Consider the following 22,042-nt stretch of genomic DNA (forward strand, 5'->3'; position numbering starts at 1 on the left):
ATAATCCATCTGAAGGACCTCAAAAGGGAAAGTGGGCGATGCAAAATTACCAGGTGGTGTAGGGGTACCCTTTCCTGGGTAGTGCATCATGCACACCATGCAGTACTTCACCAAGTGTGCAGCTGCTTCCGAAATGTTATCATTCTGCCATACAGGGTCTAACAACTTGCAAATACCCTTAGCACTGATATGGGTTGGGCCATGGGCCATCGTGACTTCAGGAAGAGCATATGCATCTGGCAACATCCATCTCTGCTTCCCTGACTTATGAATCCAACATCCCTCATCGTTCAATTGTGCTGCACTTTCTTGCCATATTGCTAATTCTTCTACTGTGGCCTCACTTTGGATCTCTTTCACATTCTCAAGTGTATCCTCAAACATAGTAACTTCAGGCACCCACCTAGCAGGACCTGCCACAAACATTCTTTTCATTTTAGTCCGGGCTATTTTCCTAGCTGTCTGATCTGCAAAAGCATTTCCCTTACCTACATTGTCAGTGACTTTCCGGTGGGCACTACACTTTACTATGGCCAATTTCTTAGTGAGTGTCAAAGCAGACAAAAGCCTCAATATGAGGTGCCCATGCTGAATCTTTGTGCCATGTGAAGTAAGGAACCCTCTCTCTGCCCAGAGTCTCCCAAAGCTATGTGCGTCTCCAAAGACGTACTGGCTGTCAGTATAAATATTGACAACCAGTCCGTCACTCATTTCGCAAGCTCGTATCAAGGCAACAAGCTTAGCAGCTTGGGCTGACTGATAAGGGACTCATAATGTCTCAACTATTGTACGCAGCGTGGTAAATGCATACGCAGCAGTTGTAGTGCCATCTGGTAATTTAAAACAAGAACCATAGACATATAGTTCCCCTTGTGGGTCGGATAAGGGAACATCAGTCAAGTCTCCCGTCCTTTTGTCTCTTCCGTCCGGAAGATGCAGTCATGTTTGTCGACTTCATCACTCTCAGAAGGGAGGGGCAGTAACGTGGCTGGATTCAGAGTGACACATCTTTTGATCATAATATGTTTAGCAAACAATGTTAATTCATAGCCAGTCAGACGTGCACTAGTGAGGTGCTGTGTCTTTGTCTTATTCAAACGTGTATCCACAGCATGGGATAGCATGACTGTGAGGTCAGTATCAAGTACAAGTCCAGCCGATTGTCTTATAGAGACAGCCACACCCGCGACCGCTCTTAGACTGCTTAGGAGAGAAATAAGCACACGGCCGTTGCTTATCTCCAAATTTTTGTGTTAAAACAAAAAGCGCACAACCAGCCATCTCATGGACGAATCAACACAAACAACTTGTTATAGTCAGGGGTGACGAGTACTGGAGCTGAACAAAGTACAGTTTTCAATTGCTCAAAAGACTGCTGACATTCAGGCATCCAAGGCAAGGGCTCATGCAAATCTTTAGTGGTTAGTGCTAGTAAGGGTTTGATTAGTAAGGAATAGTTAGATATCCACTGCCGACAGTAGGAAGTGATACCTATGAAAACGCGCACATCTTTCTGAGTCTGTGGGATGGGCATTTTAACAATGGTACTGATGCGGTCAGGGGTCAATCTCCTACTCTCCTTCAACAGTAGGTGACCTAAATAGGTAACCTCCTGTCGACAATACTGAAACTTAGAAAGAGAAACTTTATGTCCATGTTGAGCCAAATGTAACAATAGCTTAACTGTACTGTCTCTACAACCTTGTTCAGTATCGGAAGCGATAAGTAAGTCATCAACATACTGCACCAATACATTACCTGTGGGAAGCGAAAGGGAATCCAATTGACCTTTCAGGGCCTGACTATAAATACTCGGACTTTCTGTATAGCCCTGAGGAACTTGACAGAACCTAAATCTCCTACCAGCTAGGGTGAACCCAAACAGATATCTGCTATCTGGATGAATAGGAATACTGAAGAACGCATTCTTCAAATCGATGACAGAAAAGAATGTAGCAGAAGAAGGAATCATCGTCAAAAGAATAGTAATGTCAGGGACCACTGGAAACTGGGGAACCACTATTTTATTAACTTTGCGCAAATCAATCACAAAACGATAAACATCTCATGCTCATCAAGGGAACTTGAGGGCATCCGTTTAAGAATTGGAAGAATTGGGCTATTGCAAATATTAGCAGTCGTCTCCTCAACCACTCCTTTCTTAATCAAATCCTGTATAATTTGCAATAAGACTCGCTCTCCTGCCTGTGGTATTTTATACTGAGGGATACAAGTCAAAATAGCACCATCCTTAACCTGTATCGAAACTGGTGGTATCTGCAACAGTCCCACGTCTGTATCACCTATCGCCCATAAAAAAGGTGGGACATCAGCAAATTCAACAGGATGAGGCGCATCCTTGGACAAACACTGTTTAGCTCGCGCCACATCTGGACCCATTGTCATATACACACCTGCCGGGGAACAATAAATCGTAGCATGCAATTTCGTCAGCAAATCCAAACCCATCAAATTTTCACCACAATTAGATGTCAGCAAAAATGGCGACTCCACAGTGAAAGGACCAACAGTCAATGCAAGGGATCTTGAAATGGGGCTGATAAATGGTACACCAGAAAAACCTACCAAAGCATTATTATGGCCAGACAGAGCCGCCCCAGGGACCATATTTCGAGAAACAGAACTTTTTGTCGCACCTGTGTCCACCAAAAATTCCTTAGCCGAACCTTGCAGTTCCGCTGTTACATAAGGACCACGCTGGTCTACAGGTATCGGAACTGGTCTCTCACTCTGTCCCTGGCTGTCCTAGCTGCAAGACATTCCTGTCACTTCATCCATATCATAGTCATCATGGTAGTACTGCCCATCACGGGGTGTCATCAAAGTAATTATTATCAGAACGACCCTGTGAGGCTGCAGCATTCTGTGCCTTATCGGCCCCACCAGCTCCACGACCCCGTCCACGAGAACCTCGACCTCTAGGGACTGCTACCTTCTGCAAAAGCACAGGACGCTACGCCAATGTCCCTCCTCTTTGCAGTACACACACTGATTTGGCCCCAAAGGCATCATATTCGGCTGCCTACTGGTGCGTGGAAGCTGTCAGGCAGGACCACCATGTCCTCTGCCATTCCCTCTAAAAGCCTGCCGCAACAACACCTTCATCTTCAAGTACTTATGCTTTTTCTCTGTTCTCTCCTTTTCCTCGTTATCCCTATGCTCATAATACTGTGCCATATTCAAAATAACAGAAGGGGAAGAGGTGGACCAGGTGCTTTCAGAGGCCTGCAATTGAGTCGCAATATCAGGAAGCATATTGGAAACAAATCTATTAAGAAAAGAAACAACCAAACACCTCCCTCAATAGACAAAACCTGCCCACTGTAGTCCAAAAACGTGTCTTCAAACCGGGTGAAAAAATCAGACACACAATCATCTTTCTTTTGTCGACAAGCTGACAATTTATCCCAATCTACCTTTCTCGGCAGAGTAAGAATGCACATATGTAATAATACGACCAGGCAGAGCAAGTATGTCAGTTCGGGGTTTGTCTCCTGACTTCCTTTCCTGATCCCATGTTTTAATTTGGTCCCATGTACCTCCCAACTCCGCAACATGATCTTGTGTGTGTACCTGCCTCCAAATATCAACCGTAACCAGCAGGCCAAAAAATATTTCAATATCAGCAAGAGTCATTACAGTAGAAGAGGCAGCTTCAGTCAATTCCATATAATATGCAGTAGGGTTTTTCCTAGGGTCAGGCAAATAAGTCTTGAGACAAAACTTTGCTTCTTTTCCACGGAGTATAAACCCATTGTTCCTGGAAATGGGCCGTCTCCCTCACCCTAACCACATAGCCACGGCCATCTATTAATTCCGGTATTTCTGGATGATATAGAGGATGAACCTCCCGAATTGGAAACTGAGACACTGACCTGGGACTTTCCTCATGTAGTCTTCCCTATATGCTATTATGGTCGCAACATTAGAAAAAAACTGTCCTGGCCCCAATTCACTAATATACACCCGATCTTTTAGGTCGTATAAAATGTGAGGGGCTTCTGCTTCAAAACAATACTGCCAGAGACCAATTAAAGTTGCAGCACACACATGTTTATGTATGAAGGGCTCAAAATCTCTCATAATCGCCCAGACATCCTCTACATTATAAATAGAATTGCGGACCCACTGGGTAGCCTGATTGGCTATTACCAGTTTCTCATCATCTCCCACATCAGATAGCACTAACGGTCCCATGCGCTCCTTAAATTTCGTCCAGTCCCTAGCCTCAAATTCACGTACCGGTGTCCCGCTACTTACTAATTGTCGAAGGATGAAAAACCATAGTAGGAGAAGCGACAGAAGTTACAGGCACCAACGTCAGTGATGGTTGTGTCGCAGGGGAAAGAGCTGGTGAAAGAGATGCTGAGACAATAGGTGTGGCAGGGGTACTAACAGTCACAGTTGCCACAGACAGCAAAGAAACAGAAGGAAGACGAGGAGCCGAAGCCATAGCCGTTGAAAACAACAGCAGTAGATACCGGGACAGAGACAGTAGATGCAACTGTAACGGCATATGGAGGCGGGGGTCGAGTATCTAGCAATTCTTCCACAAAAATATCATCATCTTCCTGAACCACATATGATTTATCAATTTGCAATCGGAACATTCTATCTTCACATTCAACACCCTTTTCCTGTTTTTCCCTGTCATAGGCTACAGCTTTCTGAGTCAGTGTCTGCATTCTCCCCTTCCGAGCTTTCTTCTCTGCCTTCAATCACTTCTGTCTAGCTGCTTTCTGCCATGTCCCAAGAGAATCAAACAAAGACTGCCTACTTCGTCTCTTAAACAACTTTTCCGTCAACGGCCACTGCAACTTAGCATTGTCCCTCGTATATTTGTGCCATAATGTACTAAACATAATAGCGCCAAGACCATGCTTCACATACATATCAAAATTCAGAGTGCCTTCTGGAGGCGTTGGCTGACTTTCTTCCAATTGAGCATCAGCAGAGCAACAACGACAGCACAAGGAAAACAACTTACTTACACAGTAGGCATTCTCAAAAGAAAACAAGTTCACTATTTTATGCCTAACAAAATAATTGCAATTGCTTTTATCCAAAAGACGGCTCTCAGACCGTACCAAATACAAACCAAAATGGTACCATGTCCACAAAGAATCAAAACAAACTCACCTGGTATACGCAGGTCAAACTAATTAATTCTCCACTACCGACTCTTCAGACCAAACGGTCAGATCCAAGGGTTTCGCCGTATAGGACTCCAGTCGGGATGACCACTGGGCGAGGCACTGTCCGGCGGGACAGAAGGGGCAGCTGCGAGTATCAGGAACTCTTCGTGCAAGGATCCCTTATCCGTTCGTCCGACCCGACGATGGTCTCTACCCCCAACCTCCCCGACCGTGGAAGGGGATGGGTCACTCACCCGAAGGAGTCCCTGTTCAGGCGACAACTGAAGGAAGTGGCCCGATTAGGGTCACTCACGACCACCTCTTAGCCTTCTATACTAAATGAATAGTTGGTCAGAGAGCAGAGAATACAAACCAATAATAGTTTATTAAAAGTACACTCAGAGCGGAGCCCTGTCTGCCCAGTCGCTAGGAGTGCTGCAGAGAGACTGACATCAGTACGCTTAATGAAACATTATGTACACTTCGAAACCAATTAAATCACGCCCACCATGGAATTTTCCAAGGAGATGCAGCTGGACAGTAAATTACAAAGGAGTAAGCTTTGATTCCGAGGCCGGGCACACGTGATCTGCTATTCAAGGTCATTCTGCCTGCGCCCACCGCTAGACAAGTGGGAGAAGGCCTACATCTAACAAGAAAGGTATGCGCTAATAAGAACAGTGTATTCATTAGTGCAGCAGAACTCAGCTCCGAAGAAACATAACCTAGAGAAGGCCATTTCTCGGAAACGGCAAAGGATTAGTTTCAATTGCAATTTAAAATGGTGGCTATACACAAAATGGTGCAGCGAATGCTAACTTTACATAGAAAATGCTAAAACATGTTTTCTATTCTAACACATGCCATTCCAGTTTAGGCCCATCCATATGCAAATGAGTCTTGACCCTGTTCCCTAGGGGAACAGTCCAGCCCAAACTGCCAAGCCAGGTCCTCCCTGAACTGGAAACAAGCTCCCGCCTCCGTAGCCACAGTAGGTGAAAAGAACATGCCAATATCTGGAGAGGTATCTAGTCCACTGGTGTCTGTCAGATCCTCACACCAGTCAATGTTAGTGTCTAGGGGCTGGTATTAGTCAGGGTTTAATGACCCCTCCACTGAGTCCCAGCCCATAGGATTAGGACTCAGGCTCCGGCCTGGAAGGCTTGGCTCCAGGCAGTGCGGGAGCTGCCGTCGGACGACACCCCTCAGGCTCTGTGTCAGAGTCAGGGATGAGAATATGGATGGCGGCAGCAGTACTGGCACCGGGTAAGGTTAAGGTAGTACAACCGGGTCTGGTCCAGATCCAACTGTGGATCCAGGGGGCCTGACTGGAGCCAGGGACAGAACCGCCAGCGGAGAACCAGTGGTGCCCCTCCCAAACTTTAGGGGCCTGAAGGCGTGCCAGCAGGAACAGGCCGCCCAACCCAGATATGAGGTGCATGGCCTCATAGAATTCACAGAGTTGGGTTGGGGTTTTTCTGGCTCCCGAAAACTCGGGGAGGCGTAACCCCGACCCAGACGCAGACTCAACCACGGAAGCCAGGCCTCAAATGATGACTCTCCCTCATCTCGGTGGATGACTTCGACATACGGGGCGAAGTCGAAGACCTCTTCGACTTCTTACTTCTGTTCTTTCTGTGGGACTTACCTGAGGACTACTTTGAGTGCAATGAGGACTGATCTTGGACTCTGTGACCGATCCTGGGACCTTCCTCTCAACTGGAAACGACCATCATGGTGTTGACGCTGAGCAGCAAGAAGCTTGAGGAAGTGCTTCCTCAAGGCCTTGGGGTGCATGGCGTGGCAGTCGATGCAGATCTTCATGGCGTGGTTGCACTCGAGGCAAACAAGGTGCGGTTACGTCACTGACATCTTCCAGTGACCGGCACTACAGGGCTTAAAGCCGACCTTCCTATTTGACATCCTGCAACACCAGGAGAAGATTCTCAAAAAGATTGAAAAAAAGTGGAAAAAGGTCAGTCATAAAATGACTGGGGTAGCTCTCTATGGAACTGCGCTGACTGGCATGAAAAGAAAAGAACTGACATTAGGACGCTGGGGTAGTGTCTATATAGGTTTCGCACACGTCACTTCCAGTCTGGACGACTCCGATCCTATACAGAGCCGAACTACGAGACCTATCTGGGCACAGGGATACTGCTCACTCAAACATTTCTGTAACCAGTCTGATCCCTATGAATCTGCAGCCAGAAGGCTGACGACCAAGCGACAATAAGATTATATGGCTTTTTAAAGGATATACATTCATTAGATAGAGTTATGCTTGCATAGATGAGCACTGGAAAAAAAATTAAAGGTGCAGTATGTGTGGATAGAAGTAGCCATCAGAAGAACAAATTATTTGCCTTGAGCATTGGATACTCTATATTACAACAGAGTCCTTACTGCCCTCCCACTTCCTCATTCTGTGTGATAGTCTCTTTTTCCAACTAAAACAGTACTAAGTTAGTAGATCTGCCCACTGGTACTCTAATGGCATGGACAGAGACCAGAAAGAAACTGACATCAGCACACGAGTGGTGCTAATATGCCGCTTCGTTCATCACTTCTGGACAGAAGAAAGTCAATGTGGAGCTGCACTGCGCCTACCTACTACATTGCAACACTGTGTATAATTTCCAGGATGCAGTCTGGCACCTGGGGATATTGTAAAGGTGAAGAACATGCGATTAGAAAGAGTATTCACCAGAAAGAGAGTTACCCAAGGTAAGTAACTTGTTCCACTGGCACACACAATCAGGGTAAGACCCTCTGTAGCATGCTCAAAGCTCTCCAAGCCTGCCTCTATACTGTTGGGACCATGAAGCACCCACATTATTTTCTGCTGCCTGTGCTTCATCTGCTCAGTCTGTGAGGTAAACTTGCTCTGCTGCTGCATGTATTGTGTGTTTTCAGTGTTTAGGGAAGCTTGTTTTGTGTGTTATGAAAGTTACAGTGCTGCATGTGCAGCATACATTGTTGGGCACACTTGAAAGTTAGGAATGGAACATGTACCTGTAGGTTTAATGTTCTGCTCAGAATGTAGCACCCAATCGATCAGCACTTTGTGACAGTATCAGAAACCCTGATTTTAGGTTCAAGACTAATAAAGGTCTATACCAACTGCCATGAGTTGAATGTGTGACAAAGTTAGGGTAAGAGGTCCATTTTAACCACCATCCTCATTTAGGACGATGATTACTTGTATATTTGATCTGAATTACCCTCTCAGTCTTGTGGTACTTCCATGTCAAAATACATCATACTTTTTGAGACAAATTGGGGCAACTCTCCGCGGATGGAGGTTGGTCACTTACATCTGTGTACAGTATAAGAAAAAAGATATAGATAGGATTATTGATCCTTTCTTTGATTTTCCTGCCTCTCCACCTAGCACTATAATTTACATACACATTTCTGACAGTTGATCTACTTGTGGATTCCTCACACTTTGAATATCCCCATGATACGTCTTCAAAAAAGATTTTCTCACAGGGCAGCATGGCACTAAAGTTTATACATGCAAACCTGACTGCTGGGTCCTTACATTAATGCTTTATTGGATTCTGCCAAGTCTGTTGTTCCAAAATTGCCTGATGATGTTCAGGGACCTTTTTCTGAACTTTTGAATGATGGTCAAACTAAAGACCATCAGGTTATACAGTTTGGGTTGGATACAACAGATTCTATGGCAATGGGCACTTTGGTTTCTACTAGGAGGCATGCTTGGTTAAGATATTCTGGGTTTTCTTAAGCTGTGAAGAGCGCCCTGATGGATTTAACCTTTGATGACTCTTGCTTGTTTAGAGCTAAAGCAGAATCTGCCCTAGAGCATTTTAAAGAGAGTAAGGGAACAGCTTGTTCTTTGGACTTCCATCTCAGTCCACGGATTAAAGGCAATTTAAGATTCAAAGAATTCTCCAGAATCTTTTCTTTTCGTGGAAGACAGCAGTATCAGTAGCAACCGTCATCCAACCCCTTCTAGAGAAGTTGCCGAGGGCTAGGTAGAGGTAGTCAGCGGGCAGTTCCCCTTCCCCTGTCTTCCTCCTTTACCAACATCCCAGGAAAGCAGCCCTAGTTTTCCCATCTTAGAGCATGCTTTACTAGTAGGAGGACGGATGTCCCAGTTTCTGCATTAGTGGGAGTCCATAACAATATTGTGGAAAAGGGGTATACCCTACCCTTCCAGGAATTTCCCCATCCTTTCCGCCCCAACTGAATTAGCTTTCCACAGACCATCTTCTGCTCCTCCAACAAGAGGTACATTCCTTACTTCAAAAAGGCGCAATGGAGTTGGTTCCGGATGGTTGGGGATGCTACTCGCGTGATTTACTGATTCTCAAAAAGGTAGGTTGCTTGCGACCGGTTCTAGACCTCAGGATTTTGAACTATTTTCTCAAACAGGAAAAGTTCAAAATGCTGACGCTAGCTCAGGTGCTACTTGTGTAGGAGAAAAAAGACTGAATGGTTTCAATTGACTTGCAGGATGCTTATTTTCACATCCCTATTCTGCAATCGCACAGGAAGTACCTCCACTGTACAATGAGGTCTCAACATTATTAGTTTGTGGTCCTCCCGTTTGGTCTTACTTCCACTCCTGCAGTCTTCACGAAGGTGATGGCGATAGTTGCAACTCATGTCATAAGGTTGGGAATATCAGTATTCCCTTACCTAGACGATTAGCTCATCAAAGCCAAGTCTCTGAAGTTGGTGTTGCATCACTTGTGAGTTACAACTCAGTGGTTGTTCAACCGGGATTTTTCAATCAACAAGCCCAAGTCTCACCTAGAGCCCTCTCAGCGAACTCTGTTTATAGGTGCAGTACTGGAAACTATGATGTGGTACATCAATTATCAAGAGGGGGAAGAAGGGTTGTCTCTTCTTTGCAGAGAAGCTCTTCGACTCAAGTCGATCATCAGATTTGTGTGATTGCAAATCACTTAGCTGGAGTTCTCAACGTGTGCATACAGTCTCAGCCGGCATTGTTCAGCTTATCACAAGTGGCATCTCAATCCGGAAGTGGTATTAACATTTTCCAGTTATGGGGGGACACCTCAGATAGACCTCTTTGCCATTTGAGAGAATGCACACTGCCTGACGTTCTGCAGTCTCCAGTATTCAGTGCAGGGGTGTAGGAAAGGGCCCCTTTTTGCACGGTTACCCGCCACATTTTGCCTGACATCTGATGCCACTTGACTTAATGTGCCCTGAGTCCCTGCCACTCAGATTCCCCCCTGAGTCCCTGCCAATCAGATTCCCAGGCCCGGTGTTCCTTCCCAAAACTGTACCTTTGTACACACAATTGGCATATCACTGGCCACAGGTAAGCTCCTTGTGAAAGGTACCTTGGGTAATAAGGGCACCAGGGACGGTCTCTAGGTGCTGCAGCACCTATTGTACCACCCTTAGAGGCCCACACCTTAACGGCCACACACTGCCATTGCAGGCTGCGTGTTTTGGTGCACATAAAAGGGAAGAGTCGACATGACACCCATCCCTTTGTGCCACGCTTGCACCCCACTGCCTGTGGCCTACTTAATTCACCCCTCTGGCAGGGTGCACTAGCCCTCAGGTTAAAGAGTATGTAGTCTGAGAGTTGGTCATTACGATCTCTACAGCTCCTTAATTGCTTTACTAATACCTGGGAAGTTTTGTAGCAGACCTCTCAGCACATTAAACCCACACTGATGCCAGTGTGGGATTTAGTGCAAAATGCATGCACCCAGAGGGCATCTTAGAGATGCCACCTGAAAAACGAGCAGCTCTGATGTAGTTCCTGAATGGCTGTCCACCATTTGCCACAAGCAGACAGGTTGCTGGGCCCCTAGGTAGAGAGCCTCTGCTCTCTGGGTCCAGAAACCAAGCTCATCTTGGGCAGAAGTGTCATGCCTCCTCCCCCAGGATGGGCTGGGTCCACGAATGGGAAGCTCCAAAGGCCTGTCGCCTTTGTAAGCTGTCTCTGCCTTTTGCTGCCCCCAGCTACTGGATTCCACCGTTTCTGCCTCCCACTTTGGGCAGGAAAATCTGTGGGAAAACCAAGCTAGGAGGAGAAGTGTGCCAATCTCACCCCTCAGGTGGGGGAGGCGAGATGAAGTAAACATCTCAGTCTTGAAGATGAGGGGACCAAGCCAATTAGGAAGAGGCTAATTCCCCCTTCCCACTGGAGGGTGGCATAATAGGGGGTGTACCCACCCTAAGGAAGAGACCCATTGGTCCCAACCTGCACACTCCTTTTTACACCCCAGAATTCATTATTATGGGGCGTCCCTGAACCTTGCCAACTGCTTTGGCCCGAGCCCTACTGGCCTGTCCTGACTCCGACCTGTGTAACCCCGGCGTGTCCAGCAGCCAGCAGTCCCATGAGCCCAGAGGACCTGCCCTGCGGCCACCTTTAAGACTCTGTCCCCCATGAGCACCAGATTTTCTCCAGAAAGAGTCACCCACAGAGTCTGGATCCAGCCGGCTTTGCGATTTTGCACCTCTCTGCACTCGACGCCCACGGCCCGAGTTCGAGTGGCACAACACCACAAGGAGGTCTCCCCAGTGATCCTGACCTAGGATCTGGTTATCCCGGATCTCCCTCAAGCTTCAAGCCGATGCCTGCAGCCTCATCCTGAATGGTCCCCCGACCACAGCCGAAGCTGGTAAGAAGAACTCAACACCTAAAGACACCCCTGCTCCGGACGCCCCACGGCCTTGGGTGGCCCAACGGATGAGGTCCAGGCATCCCCCAAGATCCCAACTTACCTCTTCAGCCGGTGGTTGCCTTCAGGAAGCCTCCCTGCAGCATCTTTACCGAACCAGAGCCCCCCCGATGTCGCCTTGGCACACTGCACCCGGCTGCCCCAGAGCTGTTGGTGTTGCAGCTCCTGTGCTGATTGTTGGCCCCTGCAGTGCTGGCCTCTACCCCAGGAGCTTTGCTCCCACAGCCAAGTAACCTTCTCTCAAGCAGTCCCTGACCAAAGGCTCCCTACTTAGCCCCATTGGCTAACATTGGGCACCTGCACTCTGCACCTGCCCACCCGAGTGCTGCTGGTGGTGCAATTTGAGTGCCTACCTAGACCTTGGGGAACCTTGGTCCTAACCCCCAAAACTTACTTACCTGAGAATAGTACTTACCTGAGAATAGTTCATCCTTTTTCTCCCATAAGAACCAATGTTACGAATTTTGTTCATAAAAATGTTCTGTAGAGTTGAACTTTGTATGAAAGAAAAAGTAGCTAAACTGCAAACCTTAAATTTTTTTATTTAACTTGTATTGTGAGATCCCCAGTGTGGTATCTAGGCATACCACCCCGAGTAGATGATGTAATCCAAAAGTAATCTAAAAGTATTCCAAAAGTAATTACTGTGTAATTTAAACTGTTTTGAAAGCCAATTCAAACCTGTAACGATTGCAATTTCATACACAACTGCATTTCCTTGTAGTCTTGCATTTGAGAGTATATTTCACTTACCTGTGCCAAGTCCTGCTTGGCTCTAGAAATAAAACATAAGTATTGCTTTTTTATACTTACCTAATTGGTCTGGATTCAGTCTCTGAGCGTGTGCCATCAGTTTTGAGTGAGTGAATACTATAAATGCTTAACACACCCTCTGGATAAGCCTAATTGCTCACCCACACTACCACAAAGAGAGCTGTTAGTACTTACCTTTTGCCTCTGCTATACCTCTGGGGACTCCCTGTATTCTGTGCACACTATACCTTATTTTGGTATAGTATATTCAGAGCCAGCTTCCTACAAGGGGGCATTGGGGAACAGGTTTCAATTGACCTGCGTTTCCCAGCTGTTTTATGCATTTACTCTCATTCACGTGATTTCTCTGGTTCTCAGGAAGATTCGCCTCAACTGGGCCCAAGTTTTCTTAATAGTCCCAGACTGGCAGCGAAGGATGTGGTATACAGACCATGTTCACCTCTCCCTGTGCCCTCTGTTCCGTCTCCCTCTCAGGACAGACCTCCTCATGCTGGGGCAGGTTTTACACTCCCATCTCCAGAGCCTGCACCTACATGCTTGGAGATTGAATGGGGCAACCGGAGTTCCTTTTCACTTCCCCCGATGTCGTGGATAATATTTTATCATCCAGAAGACACGCCACCAAATCTGTTTATGCTGTTAGATGGTCTAAATTTGTTAAGTGGTGTGGTGATAATTCCTTAGATCCCTTAAAGGTTCATTTGTCGGATATTTTACATTTTGCCTTATCCTTGGTGCAGCAAGGCTGTGCATTTGCCACGGTTAAGAGTTATTTGTCTGCAATTTCAGCGTTTTTCTTTTTACCAGATCAACCTTCTTTGTTAAGTCTCCAATACTTTTAAGGTTCATTAAGGGACTTACGAATAAATATCCTCCCACACTTTTAATTATGCCTCAGTGGGATCTTAATATAGTTCTTATGTATCTGATGTGTTCTCCGTTTTAGCTGCTTCATAGTTGTCCCTTGAGATTTGTAACCTTTAACACGATTTTTCTTGATGCCATAACTTCTGCAAGGCAGGGTAGTAAGCTACAAGCCTTGAGTGTTAAACCTCCCTTCACAACTTTCTTCCCTGAGAACCATTTCTACTTTCTCTTCTCTGCCCCATTTATCCAAAGTGGAGAAAAGTCATCATCGATTGCTTCCCAAAAGAGCTGTCCGTTTCTACATGGATAGGGCACGTAAATTTAGACTGGATGACCAGCGTTTTGTTGGGTACATCAAGAAAACGAAGGGGAAGGGGGTTCACAAAAGGACTCTGTAAAGATGAATTATCCTTTGTATTAAGATCTGCTACACTATGCACAGAAGGAGCCTCTGGAAGATATCAGTGTTCATTCTACTGGAGATAAATCTTCTATCTCTGCCTTAGCTAGAGGAGTCTCTGTAGCAGATATTTGTAAGGCAGGGACCTGAGTTTCCCTTCACACTTTTGCAAAACACTATTATTTGGATTCCTAAGTAGGTGGGGTGGGGGGCAGTCACTTCGCTCGGTTCTGTTTTGCAGGATTTTTTGGTATAGGCATACATGCACCCCCTTGTGGGCTACTTGGGTATTCTTTTCAAAAGGTGAGGAATCTACAGATAGATGTATATCCATCAGAAGAACAAGCTACTTACCTTCGGTAACGCTTTTTCTGGTGGATGCAGTATCTACCTGTAGATTCCTCACCTACCCACCATTCTCCCCATTTCTTGTCTTATATATCAAAGAAATCTGTTTGTGTATATTGGTTTATATATCTATTTTGATATATGTGAATATTTTTCGACATTAGATAATGGAAACTGTGATGTTGGTTCCATCCACTCACCTCGAAGGCACATAAAAAAGTGGGTGGAAACTGACGTCAGCACACTGATGGGGGCTTCTTATGGTTCCAGTGATGTCACGCGGTGCCGCGTGCGTCGCCATGTACATACTGATGCCCCTTGTCGATGTGAGGTAGCTATTGCAAAAGTTTCAGCGGAATGCTGGTGCATGGGGATATTCAAAAGATGAGGAATCCGCAGGTAGGTACTATATCCATCAGAAAAAACGTTACCGAAGGAAATTTGTTCTTCCGGAATATTTATAAATATGTGCTAATTAGCAAGTAAATATAGTTTTGGTTCTAATAACCTTCGGTCTGCTTCAGCTTAGATTTCAGTGGGTTGATAGCAGACATTGATGTTTACATATCACGGACGTTAACTCTTTCATGGTTTAATTTCATTCTTTTTATTAAATCTTGCTTTTCATTTGTTTTTTTCCATAGGATCACTGGTGAGCTGGATTTTGAAGAATGCTTCACCCTTTTGTCATATACTGCGTTACTTCAGTAATGAAGTCATACTTACAGTTTCTTCTACCCATAACAATAACCTGCTCCAAATCAGTCTTCTCTATTTTGGAGGAAAAGGCTGTAAACCATATCAATAGTATTTTTTCACTGTCTTTCCGACGACTAAATTAATACTGAAACAGGTGTTTGTCTATAGGTTTTAAAGTGCGGAATTTCCTATGACGCTGGGAGCATACGAATACTAATGCCTATCAGTCTGTCAGCTGTTTGTCACTAAACCATAGATGATATATATTTGTTAACTATTTGTTTGAAGTGACCTTTTACTACTTTTTGTGGGCAGATGTTTGAATGGCTTTTTGATCCATTTTCTGCATTGGGAACATGCGTTGGAATAAGGTGAATCCAGGTGCTAGCCGCATTTCCTTGTGCGCTGGAATCTTTAGTCTTGTGCTACATACCTTAGGGACGTAAAGGGGAGGGGCTTTTTGGTAGCAACCCAAGTTCTAGGGCAGTGCAAGACTAAGTAGACACTTTGGAGGTTACCTGGAGGCATTAAGAGTCCCTTCCCTTTGAAGTTGCAGTAGTTAGCCGTGTGTTCCAGATAGAGTGCTCAATCGAGGACAATAAAATGGCACTTTGTGTAGGATGGAAAAAAATAGTTCTGCTAGCACAGGCTGATTCCAGTCTCAATCCTACCTATGTTTTTGCTGTACTGAGAATGCTTGCATGACCATGGGGGTATGCGGTAAAGCAGCATTACTTTGACAATATCCAGCCTATTATGGATTCCTGAATTCTGGGAATTCCTATGCACTTCTGCTGGGTTTGTACAAGTGGAAAAACTCCCTTTTCATAAAAAGAAACATAAATGATATACTGCTTCTGGACTAAAAGACACTAGCCTTTTATTTCCTTCATCCTCCTCCAAAGGTAATTCAAGAAAGGAAAATTATACTTCAAATGCAGAATTAAACTAGCATTTGCACTCAATTCTAGGCAGGGTTCGTAGCTACTAGAATTTAGCATTTATGCTTTTTTCAAGTGGTCATGATCGTTTTAGTAAAATTTATTGAGCTTACCTTTAGTGGTAGCCAAGCCTTTAAGTTCTTATTTGTTGGTGTTAAACGTCAATTTTTATAAAGCACTTTGAAGGTGTCTCTCCATGGAGACACAAGTGTCTCCAAACATTTCTTTTTCGGGCCACGTGCAATTTTAAAATTAATCTGGTTATTGAAGATGACTAGGAAAAGGTCTTGTCTGGCATATATTCAAAAACAGTGCCCAAAAAAGGATTTGGGGTTGTACGCTACTTTATGGAGGTCCACTACCTCAGCATGCATTACAACAAGATAAGAATATAATTAAATAAATCACTATATCATCGCCACCACATCAGCCATATCTTTACACTGCCCTTAACCTGTCCCTTCTCCTACCCACACCACTACCCTAACCCTTATATGTGCCTAATTTCGTGTAATTATGTTCTCAGCAGTGGTACTTTCTATGTAGTGGTAGGTCGATGTAGTGGATTCGAGGTAGTGGAGGTGCACCGTTATAAGTTGTAACCACAAGTATGGTTTTAGGTATCATTACTATTTGAAAAACTTCCATCACTCTGCCAAGTTTTCCTTTTAGATGTTTTTAAAATAGAAAAAGGGATTGTAAGAGTGATATTTTTTAACCTGTGTAACGTTTTCTTCCAAGTTAATCACAAACACTGAGATGTCCTTACATGCAGTATCAGCAGACTCATGCAGAGGGCGCTTCGCCAGTGCTTTATTAAAGCAAAAAGTGCCTCTGGTGGGGCGGAGGATGCTCTTGATAATACAATATAAGATTCAGATCTGGCTAGCATGGGCCAATGTGCAATACAGCCTGAGAGTCATTTATCATCCTTTGTTAACATGTTTGAAGGCACTGCATATGTTTTACCAAAGGGAACTTTTTATAGTAATGGTGTAACTTTGGGCACTAACTGTATTCTCTTTATGTACTAGACTAAATATATAACTTACCTTGTTTTTAAACAGAATGGTTCTCATTAACAAGTCAATAATATTGTGCAGTTTGCACTTTCCTTGTATATTCTTAGATAATTAAAGGTTGGTCATCAACGAGTTAGTGATCAAACATTGCAGAAGGAAGTGAGGTGGTTGATGAGAGCTCTGCATCAGAGTCAGCAGACAAAAAATGCATATAAGAAATCATTGTCATTTTGTTATGTTTTGTTCTGTCCCCCTGTTATCTATAGTGTAGATGATTCAAAGAAGTACTGAGTATCTTGAAGATGAACAAGACACACTATAAAGTTTATGCCCCCAGGTTCTGCTGAACAGCTTTGCCAAAGTAAATTCTCAAAGTCAAGTAGTTTGGATTAACACACACATGACAACCTATTCAGCAGTCATACGTACAACTACATTTAACTTTTCAGTACCAAAATCCTGTATTTGAAAAGCGACATTCTTTGATGCAATTTAACACAAGTTACGATAACATTTTATAAAAATTCCTGTAAATGCTTTGTGTATAAAAACATTAATAAACCTGCACCAAAAGGACTAATCATTGGGTGGCATGCAGGTTGGTAGCTGCAGAACTTAGCTTGTTTGATAATGAGGAACAAATGGTTTCTTACCCGTAATCCCAGTTTTCTCTCAGGGGAATCTCTGTTGAAGTGATAAGCACGGAATTGTCCGGCCCATGTGCGGGGATCCCGAATCACTTTTTCATAGTATGGCTTCTCGAGTGTTTATGTTCACCTTTCTTCAGGAAGGCCAGTAGAAACACTTAAGACTAGAGCATTGTGCAGCCTATAAGGAAGGCCATAATGGCCAAATTCTTCAGATTGTATTTAAAAAGGGTACAGAAAACCCATGTGTATGTATTTTTAAGCCACATACTGTAGTGGAAATATTAAATCTCTTTCACAAATCCTTTTTTTTGTAAAAGATGAAGGATAGAAGGACAGTGTAGTCCTATAGGCAGCCATTATGTTAGTGTAAAACAGTGTCTGTGCCTTTAAGGGCCCAGAGACCACCAGTATCCTATCCTGCCCAGCAGGTGGCACTTGCTTCAGTTCTTTTTTCCGGCTCCTGAAGAAAGGTGAATATCTACACTTAAGACATACTATAATAAAAGTGCTCCTGGATCCCCACACGTGGGCGGGATTATTCAGTGCTTATGACTATCAATGGAGATCCCTTGATAGAAAACTCGCTTTACCCGCCTCTCCTTCAGTTGCCCTGTCTGCCATAGTTGGGAGCCCTTTGTAACAGGCTGTACCACAGTTCTGAGCACTATATGAATAAATAATAAAACAACTGGTCTGTTCGCTTCAGCTACAGATGCCTAGGACATCTCCAATTGATTTACTGAGCTGTGCAAGTATCCTCACTCACCCAGAATAAGAGGTGTGTCTGTTCAGGACTGATGCCCTCCTTTCTCAGGACACAATCTGATATATCTCAGAGCTGCTAGTATTGCCCCCTTTATACTACAAGTGGGACAGCAGAGTTAGGTTCCAAGCCCTATTACGTATTTGATAAGACTATGTAGCTGCTAAAGTTCACTTTTTTGAGGCTTTTCCTAGAGCTCCCTTCACATAAATGAAATAATGTAGAACATGTTTCTGTTTTGCTCAATGTTCCTAGTTTGTGCAATTGGATTTATAGAACATTGCTGTCATTTCATTATATCTTGGACTGGAGAATAAATAAGAGTTTATAACGGAAGAGAACAACAATTAATTGAGACACTGTGTCTAAAACACATCACATGCGGGGGTATTGAAAGAGTATCAAGATGTGATCCTAGGGCCTTGGCTAAGTGTACTGATCTTGCAAGTTTTTTTTTTAAGTGTACTGATCTTGCAAGTTTTATTTGTGATTGGGCTAGATCACACACTGGTAGGGAAAGTGGCTTGATCAATCCTGAAACGCACATTCTAATAGACAAGCACAAGTGTCTCTGGGGCCAGGGCATTTGTCAAACTGTCAGGGTAATAGAATCATAAAACTTTTACTCTGTGCCTCTGTTGCCTTTCAGGACAAAATAATTAATTATTTGACCAGAATTTACATAAAATAAATGAGACTGCTATTGTTAGCCTTCGTTCACCTACTCCTTATTCCAAACTACACCACAAGCTATCCCCAACATCATTAACTGCAGGACATACAGGGGCAATGTTAAATTACACCTCTACTAAGGAAACTCTTTAAGGTACCTTATATGTAAGGGGTTAATGGGAACAAAAGGATCTACCATATAATTAAGCCATGCAACTATAGACATAGCCATTACAGAGAACATTATGCTGCTACTGTCATATCCTCACAAAAGTTGCCTCGATCAGAGCCTAGCCTCTAATACAGCAGCCTTTGAGAAAGATCAGCAGAATGGCCGACCTGACCATTCTACCGATGTATAAATGTGCACACTACACAATGGACTCATACATCAGCATAAAACAGGAATACTTATCATACACCCTAGAGCCCACCTGCAAAATTATATATCTCAGATTTTGGCTCATATACATTCAGATATCCCATTTCGAAGGGTCACGGAACACACTGTGACTACCATCAAAGACATGTCGACTGTGCAGTTATAAGGACGAGCCTCTAGAACACATTATTTGCCTACGTCCATCGTTACCAGACTAGAGGAAGAAATATCTGAGGACCGCGTTCATCATAGACAGTGCAGAGCTATACAAGAAGCAATCATGTACTGCTTTTCCTCCAAAATTGCCAATTTATTGGAAAATGGACGAAATGCTAGGACCTTACTCACATTTGCCTCCTGAAATAGGACAAAAACATTGCATGATAAGTACATTGTATAAAAGTCCCTTCGTTCTCTAAAAGCTTTTACTTTAACTGATGTTTTCATTATTTAAGTAACTCATCAATGTGTTTTATTATTGCAATTGATATTTTACTATGTCAATACAATAAAATTACCTATTGCATTTATCAGTTACTGTTCCCAAACTGGGTCTTGCAGGAGCCTGGTCCCTATGATTAAAAAATAAAGAATAAAATGTCTCTTATAAGGTTTTCAGGATAGTCAGTCATGCACGCTCAGTGCTCTACAGTAGCGGCATTCCAGCCTCTTCTGCTCTTTAAAATTCAGGCTAATATTCCCCAAACGTTTAAAAAAACAAATGGGTATAGATAAGTAGGAGTATATTCCTTTCCTTCATGTCCTCGTCTGATAGGCTCAGATCATTGGCTTCCTGTTGCGAAGAGGTGCTCAACCAGTGTTGCTGGCTGGTCTCAAGAAGGTTTACACAGTAAAAGTAAGAATTTGATCTAAGAGACTTATTTACAAGCCCCTTGTGCCGCTAGTGCGTCACTTGTAATATGGGAAAAAGTGACGTACCGGCAGTGCAAGGGGCTTGTAAATAAGCCTCTAAGTGCCTCAAAGAAAGCACACTTCTTTCCAAATCTAAATGTGTTCTTACTCATCTTGAAATACTCCTCCTGGTAATCGGAAATAATTTTGCTATTCCTTAAAAAGGACAGTTGCATCTTTCATTAATATGGGAGAAAATACTACCACAGAAATTCTGGATTTTTACTGACACTTCCCAACACCTACATGCTTTCCAAAGGCGCCATCCTGCGAGGAAGGATCCATGCTTCCCAGTAGACCAGATAGCCTGAAAGTAACAATGTTTTGTGTCCTATGAAACTCTGCAACCCTTATTAGTTTCTTAGTCCTTTTTCTGAAACCATTCCCTGATGAAGGGTTAAAGGGGCTCTGTTTCATTAGCGTCATAAGATGAACGTACAATAAATGGAGCCTTTTTCTCACTGGCTGCACTTGTCTGCTTCACCCAGAGACTGGTATTATGAGTAAGGTTTTTGTTTTCTTTCCTATAACCCATTCCATGATAGACCTGGTCAAGAGATACATTTTACAGGCAGTTTAATTTCAGTTTGCTTTCTCATGGTGCAAGAGTGCCTGCTTTGCAGGCAGGATTGTTTTGTGCAGAAATTGATACTTTCCTGTACAAAAACAATCCTCTGAGGCTTTTTCCTTTTTGTATGTGTGCTGCAGGATTCAGAACACGTAGAAAGGAGAAATAAACATTTTTCTCCTCGTTATGCCTCCCCTAAGAAAGGAGGGTACCGGTGACTATTCTTAGTAAATCTGGGAATGCACAAAAAACAATGGTTGGATGTTTAGGAATGCACGAAAAACAATGGGTGGATGTGTTGGACACCTTCCCAGAGCAGAGAAATACAAGACAACAACTTACACTGCCTTGCGTTACTCTAGATGTACAAGTTACTTACCTTCGGTAACAATGTATCTGAGTGAGACGATTCTAGCCGCAGATTCCTTAACGTAGAATTATCCCCAGGCGTGAGACTGGATCCGGACTTTTTTTTGCCACAGCATCTCTGCGCACTGGGGGCGGTACCACGCGACCCCGCCCTGACGTCGTCTGCGGACGTGACGTCAGCGAGGTCACATTAGTCCCACACCGGCGCGCTGACGTTTTCTTCGGAGTACTTTTCCGCGCCACAACGCGGAACCATCATCAACAAAACTGTATGGGAACAGTGTGCGAGAAAATCAGTGAAACAGAAACGGAAGAAGCGAATGGTGCGGGACAGCACCATTAGGGATAGTGCCAAGCACTGCGTTACTGAAAGTCATGGAAAAGAAAGAGCAGAACACTGTTCTGAGAAGCATCCATGCAAAGCAAAGGCGATATCCTCCCTGGAGGCAGAAAAGACATGTGAAAAATGTCGTGGCAGAAAGTCTGCAACCACAATCTATGACAGTGAAGGGCAACAAGCCTGGAACAGATGCGTATCGATAAATCACCCCAAGACAACACTATCAAGGAGCGTCGTAACCCCTGCAAAAAGCTAAGGGCTGAAGCACAGCCAAGAGACCCCCAACCCAGAGCATTGCAGAGAAGAAGAGTATGAGTAGGCCCCACACTAGAAGAACCAGGGTGCAAGGATGCAAAAGTACACATGAACCTACCGTCCAATTACCAGAAAAGAAACAGAGTGAAGCAGCCCGCTAGGGAGGAAGAGAAAGAGGGCACCCACAGAAGACAAAGCCACCCAGAGGGAGGCGAGTGCA

The 22,042-nt window shown here is 44.2% G+C and overlaps 1 protein-coding gene across 3 annotated transcripts in view; it reads left to right on the forward strand.

Moving 5' to 3' along the window:
- The window catches only part of DDHD2 (DDHD domain containing 2), a 539,107-nt gene extending 518,353 nt beyond the window's left edge, over window positions 1–20,754 (forward strand). For all 3 annotated transcript variants that reach the window (XM_085633751.1, XM_085633749.1, XM_085633750.1), the window contains exon 18: window positions 14,894–20,754. The gene's annotated coding sequence lies outside the window, so the exon portion shown is untranslated. The remainder of the gene's footprint in view (window positions 1–14,893) is intronic.
- The last annotated feature ends 1,288 nt before the right edge of the window (window positions 20,755–22,042 follow it).

The sequence above is a fragment of the Triturus cristatus genome, chromosome 11 (genome assembly GCF_964204655.1).
Source record: "Triturus cristatus chromosome 11, aTriCri1.1, whole genome shotgun sequence".
Classification (NCBI taxonomy): domain Eukaryota; kingdom Metazoa; phylum Chordata; class Amphibia; order Caudata; family Salamandridae; genus Triturus; species Triturus cristatus.